Source organism: Schistocerca nitens, chromosome 7 (assembly GCF_023898315.1).
Source record: "Schistocerca nitens isolate TAMUIC-IGC-003100 chromosome 7, iqSchNite1.1, whole genome shotgun sequence".
Taxonomy (NCBI): domain Eukaryota; kingdom Metazoa; phylum Arthropoda; class Insecta; order Orthoptera; family Acrididae; genus Schistocerca; species Schistocerca nitens.
The window spans coordinates 310,471,325-310,478,824 of NC_064620.1; the positions used below are offsets into that span (position 1 = coordinate 310,471,325).

Below are 7,500 nucleotides of genomic sequence, written 5' to 3' on the forward strand. Positions count from 1 at the left end.
GCAATGAGGACGAGACGCCCCGGGAGTGCGGAGGCCGCCGCCCCGTGAAGGGCGGGGAAGCCCCATCCTCCCTCGGCCCGCGCAAGGCGAGACCTTCACTTTCATTACGCCTTTAGGTTTCGTACAGCCCAATGACTCGCGCACATGTTAGACTCCTTGGTCCGTGTTTCAAGACGGGTCGTGAAATTGTCCAAAGCTGAAGCGCCGCTGACGGGAGCGATTATTCCGCCCGAGAGCATCCCGAGCCAACAGCGGCGCGGGTCCGGGGCCGGGCCAGGTAGGTCCGTCATCCGGGAAGAACCGCGCGCGCTTGCCGGGAGCCCGAGTGCCCAAAGGGGCGAATCGACTCCTCCAGATATACCGCCGAGCAGCCAGCCAGGACACCGGGGCTCTGCCCAACAGACGCGAACCGAGGCCCGCGGAAGGACAGGCTGCGCACCCGGGCCGTAGGCCGGCACCCAGCGGGTCGCGACGTCCTACTAGGGGAGAAGTGCGGCCCACCGCACACCGGAACGGCCCCACCCCGCGGCGAGTGGAAAGGCAACCGGACACGACCCCGCCGCGGATTGCTCCGCGCGGGCGGCCGGCCCCATCTGCCGAGGGCGGAGGCCAGTGGCCGGATGGGCGTGAATCTCACCCGTTCGACCTTTCGGACTTCTCACGTTTACCCCAGAACGGTTTCACGTACTATTGAACTCTCTCTTCAAAGTTCTTTTCAACTTTCCCTCACGGTACTTGTTCGCTATCGGTCTCGTGGTCATATTTAGTCTCAGATGGAGTTTACCACCCACTTGGAGCTGCACTCTCAAGCAACCCGACTCGAAGGAGAGGTCCCGCCGACGCTCGCACCGGCCGCTACGGGCCTGGCACCCTCTACGGGCCGTGGCCTCATTCAAGTTGGACTTGGGCTCGGCGCGAGGCGTCGGGGTAGTGGACCCTCCCAAACACCACATGCCACGACAGGCGGCAGCCTGCGGGGTTCGGTGCTGGACTCTTCCCTGTTCGCTCGCCGCTACTGGGGGAATCCTTGTTAGTTTCTTTTCCTCCGCTTAGTAATATGCTTAAATTCAGCGGGTAGTCTCGCCTGCTCTGAGGTCGTTGTACGAGGTGTCGCACGCCACACCGCCAGCCGGCTGTGCACGCTACCGAGACAGTACCGGTATGCGAACCGCCAGGCGACGGGCGCGCATCGCTCGTTTCAGGGGACGTGGCCGGCCCCACAGGCCGGCACGACACACCCACGTCTCCGAAGCGGGACAAACGCCGCGCGCTTCAGTTTACGTAGCCGACCCTCAGCCAGACGTGGCCCGGGAACGGAATCCATGGACCGCAATGTGCGTTCGAAACGTCGATGTTCATGTGTCCTGCAGTTCACATGTCGACGCGCAATTTGCTGCGTTCTTCATCGACCCACGAGCCGAGTGATCCACCGTCCTGGGTGATCTTTTTACAGTTCCCACTGTCTCTTTCAAAACAGTTGCATAGGCGGGACTGAGGCGTTCGACGGCCCCTGTTCCAGTGTTTTGTGTCCAACGGCCTCACGGCCGATGGGCGTCGTACGGCTCCACTGCAGAGCGGACAGGCACTCGGGCGAACGTCATTCAAAACCGGCGCGAGGCGCCAGGTGCCGCAGGCCAGCCGCTCCAGAGCTTCAGCGCTCGTACCACACAACATTTTCCGTTAGTTTTGAGAAGCACGCGTGGTCCCGCACGCGGCGCACGGCTACTGCGAGCCGTACAGGTAGCGTGTTGCACGACACGACACGCACATCGAAAGACATGCAGTCTAGTCGGTAATGATCCTTCCGCAGGTTCACCTACGGAAACCTTGTTACGACTTTTACTTCCTCTAAATGATCAAGTTTGGTCATCTTTCCGGTAGCATCGGCAACGACAGAGTCGATGCCGCGTACCAGTCCGAAGACCTCACTAAATCATTCAATCGGTAGTAGCGACGGGCGGTGTGTACAAAGGGCAGGGACGTAATCAACGCGAGCTTATGACTCGCGCTTACTGGGAATTCCTCGTTCATGGGGAACAATTGCAAGCCCCAATCCCTAGCACGAAGGAGGTTCAGCGGGTTACCCCGACCTTTCGGCCTAGGAAGACACGCTGATTCCTTCAGTGTAGCGCGCGTGCGACCCAGAACATCTAAGGGCATCACAGACCTGTTATTGCTCAATCTCGTGCGGCTAGAAGCCGCCTGTCCCTCTAAGAAGAAAAGTAATCGCTGACAGCACGAAGGATGTCACGCGACTAGTTAGCAGGCTAGAGTCTCGTTCGTTATCGGAATTAACCAGACAAATCGCTCCACCAACTAAGAACGGCCATGCACCACCACCCACCGAATCAAGAAAGAGCTATCAATCTGTCAATCCTTCCGGTGTCCGGGCCTGGTGAGGTTTCCCGTGTTGAGTCAAATTAAGCCGCAGGCTCCACTCCTGGTGGTGCCCTTCCGTCAATTCCTTTAAGTTTCAGCTTTGCAACCATACTTCCCCCGGAACCCAAAAGCTTTGGTTTCCCGGAGGCTGCCCGCCGAGTCATCGGAGGAACTGCGGCGGATCGCTGGCTGGCATCGTTTATGGTTAGAACTAGGGCGGTATCTGATCGCCTTCGAACCTCTAACTTTCGTTCTTGATTAATGAAAACATACTTGGCAAATGCTTTCGCTTCTGTTCGTCTTGCGACGATCCAAGAATTTCACCTCTAACGTCGCAATACGAATGCCCCCGCCTGTCCCTATTAATCATTACCTCGGGTTCCGAAAACCAACAAAATAGAACCGAGGTCCTATTCCATTATTCCATGCACACAGTATTCAGGCGGGCTTGCCTGCTTTAAGCACTCTAATTTGTTCAAAGTAAACGTGCCGGCCCACCGAGACACTCAATAAAGAGCACCCTGGTAGGATTTCAACGGGGTCCGCCTCGGGACGCACGAGCACGCACGAGGCGGCCGCACGCCTTCGGCTCGCCCCACCGGCAGGACGTCCCACGATACATGCCAGTTAAACACCGACGGGCGGTGAACCAACAGCGTGGGACACAAATCCAACTACGAGCTTTTTAACCGCAACAACTTTAATATACGCTATTGGAGCTGGAATTACCGCGGCTGCTGGCACCAGACTTGCCCTCCAATAGATACTCGTTAAAGGATTTAAAGTGTACTCATTCCGATTACGGGGCCTCGGATGAGTCCCGTATCGTTATTTTTCGTCACTACCTCCCCGTGCCGGGAGTGGGTAATTTGCGCGCCTGCTGCCTTCCTTGGATGTGGTAGCCGTTTCTCAGGCTCCCTCTCCGGAATCGAACCCTGATTCCCCGTTACCCGTTACAACCATGGTAGGCGCAGAACCTACCATCGACAGTTGATAAGGCAGACATTTGAAAGATGCGTCGCCGGTACGAGGACCGTGCGATCAGCCCAAAGTTATTCAGAGTCACCAAGGCAAACGGACCGGACGAGCCGACCGATTGGTTTTGATCTAATAAAAGCGTCCCTTCCATCTCTGGTCGGGACTCTGTTTGCATGTATTAGCTCTAGAATTACCACAGTTATCCAAGTAACGTGGGTACGATCTAAGGAACCATAACTGATTTAATGAGCCATTCGCGGTTTCACCTTAATGCGGCTTGTACTGAGACATGCATGGCTTAATCTTTGAGACAAGCATATGACTACTGGCAGGATCAACCAGGGAGCTGCGTCAACTAGAGCTGAGCAGCCGGCCGCCCGGGAGTGTGTCCCGGAGGCCCGCGCGAACACGCAAGCGTCCGCTCAATTATTCCGCAAACAGGAGGAGGCTGGGCTCCCCTGCACGATACACCTCGAAACCCTCTCAGGTCCCGGCGGCGCGCAGCGCCGTCCTAAGTACTTGGTCGGGTTCGAGAGAGGCGCAATCGCCCGGAGATAGGCGAGTAGACGCTTTCAGTGCGACCACCCGTGCTCCCAACTGAGCTTGCCGCTGCCGACAGAGGCCCGGGAGCGTGCTGTCGTGGTGTTGCCGGCGGGAGACAACACGCGGCCACAAACAGTGGCCGGGCAGCTCCAACGCCAGCGCCACAGAGGGGCAGAGCCCCACTTGGGTGCCAAAGCGAACTCTCCCAGCACAGCGCACGCGCCAACACATCCGCACAGCTGCGATACAAACCACCTGCGAGAACCGCGGGGGCGACCGAGCAGCAGACGGCGTCGCGGCGCCGAGTGCCGGGCGGCGGCGCATCCTCAACGCACACAGTCCTCAATCGGACCAGCACACTGCAGATGTCCACCGCGCTTCGCACCGGGCCCGCGAGGACCCACTTTGGCCGCACGGCGCCGCGCGCTGGGTGCTCCGGCGCGCAGCTGCGCCGCCTGCCGCGTCCGTCGGCCGGCGCGCCTGCCACTGGGCGCCCCCACCAGCCGGCTGTAGCGCGTGCGCCCACGCAATGCGCGGCCAGCACGCCGGGCGCTCCCCCCTCACCGGCCGGGGACGGTCCCACCCAGCCACCGCCGCGTATCGCTTCATACCCACATGCCCACTCACGTTCGTGGGTATGACGGGTGTCGCTGAAGCAACCAGTTAATACCTGTACCGATTTTCGCAATCAATGATTCACCTCCAGCGTAAACAACCGCGCAACAACGGATTTCCGGTTCATTTGCGTAACTTGGGCAGCAAACGTAGACGTCCATCTACATTTGCAAATTCAGTGGGTCTTGCATGCCTGGATGATATGCGTCACGACACGCCACATCAGCCCACATACATGCTGCGACGTATGCACGAGAGAACACGTGGAAGGTGGCCCGCGTACGTATGCGAATGCCATTGCACAGCTGCGAAGCTCATTGAACACGCAAACTCCCGCCTGACGAACTAGAGGCGACAGGGGGGCGATATACGTCTTACAGCAGTACACATTACAGTGGATAGCGGGACCATGTGGAACGTACGCAACACTCGCTAGATGTTGTGAGGGTACGCACCGTAACATGAATCAATACGCAGGACACCAGAGAGTGCGAGCACTGACCTATGTTGAGAGGGTTGCGATTAGGCAACGCTACATGAATGTTTCAATTCATATAACAATTACAGGTCAGGTTAGGGCGCAACGTGGGTTAGGTTAGGGCCCAACGTAGGTTAGGTTAGGGCCCAACGTAGGTTAGGTTAGGGCCCAACGTAGGTTAGGTTAGGGCCCAACGTAGGTTAGGTTAGGGCCCAACGTAGGTTAGGTTAGGGCCCAACGTAGGTTAGGTTAGGGCCCAACGTAGGTTAGGTTAGGGCCCAACGTAGGTTAGGTTAGGGCCCAACGTAGGTTAGGTTAGGGCCCAACGTAGGTTAGGTTAGGGCCCAACGTAGGTTAGGTTAGGGCCCAACGTAGGTTAGGTTAGGGCCCAACGTAGGTTAGGTTAGGGCCCAACGTAGGTTAGGTTAGGGCCCAACGTAGGTTAGGTTAGGGCCCAATGTAGGTTAGGTTAGGGCCCAACGTAGGTTAGGTTAAGGCGCAACATAGGTTAGGTTAAGGCGCAACATAGGTTAGGTTAAGGCGCAACGTAGGTTAGGTTAAGGCGCAACGTAGGTTAGGTTAAGGCGCAACGTAGGTTAGGTTAAGGCGCAACGTAGGTTAGGTTAAGGCGCAACGTAGGTTAGGTTAAGGCGCAACGTAGGTTAGGTTAAGGCGCAACGTAGGTTAGGTTAAGGCGCAACATAGGTTAGGTTAAGGCGCAACATAGGTTAGGTTAAGGCGCAACATAGGTTAGGTTAAGGCGCAACATAGGTTAGGTTAAGGCGCAACATAGGTTAGGTTAAGGCGCAACATAGGTTAGGTTAAGGCGCAACATAGGTTAGGTTAAGGCGCAACATAGGCTAGGTTAAGGCGCAACATAGGTTAGGTTAAGGCGCAACATAGGCTAGGTTAAGGCGCAACATAGGCTAGGTTAAGGCGCAACATAGGTTAGGTTAAGGCGCAACATAGGCTAGGTTAAGGCGCAACATAGGTTAGGTTAAGGCGCAACATAGGTTAGGTTAAGGCGCAACATAGGTTAGGTTAAGGCGCAACATAGGTTAGGTTAAGGCGCAACATAGGTTAGGTTAAGGCGCAACATAGGTTAGGTTAAGGCGCAACATAGGTTAGGTTAAGGCGCAACATAGGTTAGGTTAAGGCGCAACATAGGTTAGGTTAAGGCGCAACATAGGTTAGGTTAAGGCGCAACATAGGTTAGGTTAAGGCGCAACATAGGTTAGGTTAAGGCGCAACATAGGTTAGGTTAAGGCGCAACATAGGTTAGGTTAAGGCGCAACATAGGTTAGGTTAAGGCGCAACATAGGTTAGGTTAAGGCGCAACATAGGTTAGGTTAAGGCGCAACATAGGTTAGGTTAAGGTGCAACATAGGTTAGGTTAAGGGATGGTGTATGAGGGGGGAGGGGACGAGGTTCGTTCATAGTGATGATGGTAAGTGGACGCCTGAGGCACCCTGAGATGTGTCACGTCAGGATGCACCTTTGGCTCAGGGGAGGTGGTGCGCCGGTTCTGTGGGTGTGGCAAGGGAGTGGCAGACCTGTGTCTTTCATTTCTGCCATTGCTTATATGCTGTGATACACGCCAGTGTGGTGGTGTTGGCTGCACCCCTGTGTAGCACATGTGTGGGTGTTTGTGGCTTATCTGCGTAATGATGGTTGTTGGAAGTGTGAGATATTCTGTTTTTGGGGTGGACCTCCTGGTTTTGTTATCATAGTGTGAATGGTGTAATGTGGCGGAGAGGATGCACTGGATGTTGTTCCATGGTGGTGCTTAGATATTGTGTCTGTTACAGCCAGAGAGTAGTGTGTGATAGGGTGTCTGGGTGACGTGTAGTTCACATTGTGTGCACAGACTGTCAGCATGTATAGGGACAGTTGTATGTCGTATGTCATCTATATTCCGATGGCTCTGCATCTATTAGTTATCAGCTCCATGTATCAGTTTAATCTGGTTGCAGTCTCGTGGTGTTCTATCTCTGTACAGTAGTAGAGGTGCGACTGCACTACGTAGCTACCCCTTGCGGCAGCTTTCCCCGGTGTATGGCATATGATTATCAGCAATGAGTCGATTAGTGACAACTGGTCGTGTGACAACGTCACATGTCTGCGGGTGGGATACGCTACAACCTGCTTGTGGGTCAGGGCTCAGTAATGCTCTCCTCACACTGAGCGCTCGGACCGTCATTACCCGTCTGCGTGATATATTGCGGAGCGCTTTTAGCCATTGCCAGAGTCTTTGCGACTGCGAGTGCAACGCCCATGGGGACCGATATGGTAGGGGCGCTTCCTAGCTGATCGCTCAGCATCGGAATCCGTACTGTGAGCACGCAATCGCGCACAGACTTAGAGCATGTGTAGGGACAGCGGGAATTTCGCATCTTGGATAAAACGCTTCATGAAACGGATGATATAGGGGTGGATTGCAACTTACGACTGCGAGAAAAGTCCGCCGTTCATCCGCTGGAGTTGCAATTTGGGCAGGTGACGTGAGG

The 7,500-nt window shown here is 55.7% G+C and overlaps 3 non-coding genes across 3 annotated transcripts in view; all 3 read right to left on the minus strand.

Moving 5' to 3' along the window:
• LOC126197583 (large subunit ribosomal RNA) overlaps positions 1–1,098 on the minus strand; it is a 4,222-nt gene extending 3,124 nt beyond the window's left edge. The window contains exon 1 of the ribosomal RNA XR_007539942.1: positions 1–1,098. This exon is cut by the window's left edge and continues 3,124 nt beyond it. This is a non-coding gene — a ribosomal RNA (large subunit ribosomal RNA).
• Positions 1,099–1,286: 188 nt separating this feature from the next.
• On the minus strand, positions 1,287–1,441 carry LOC126196510 (5.8S ribosomal RNA). The gene has a single exon (XR_007539004.1). It is a non-coding gene; the product is annotated as a 5.8S ribosomal RNA (ribosomal RNA).
• Positions 1,442–1,793: 352 nt separating this feature from the next.
• On the minus strand, positions 1,794–3,702 carry LOC126197250 (small subunit ribosomal RNA). Its single transcript, XR_007539629.1, has one exon. It is a non-coding gene; the product is annotated as a small subunit ribosomal RNA (ribosomal RNA).
• Positions 3,703–7,500: the final 3,798 nt, after the last annotated feature.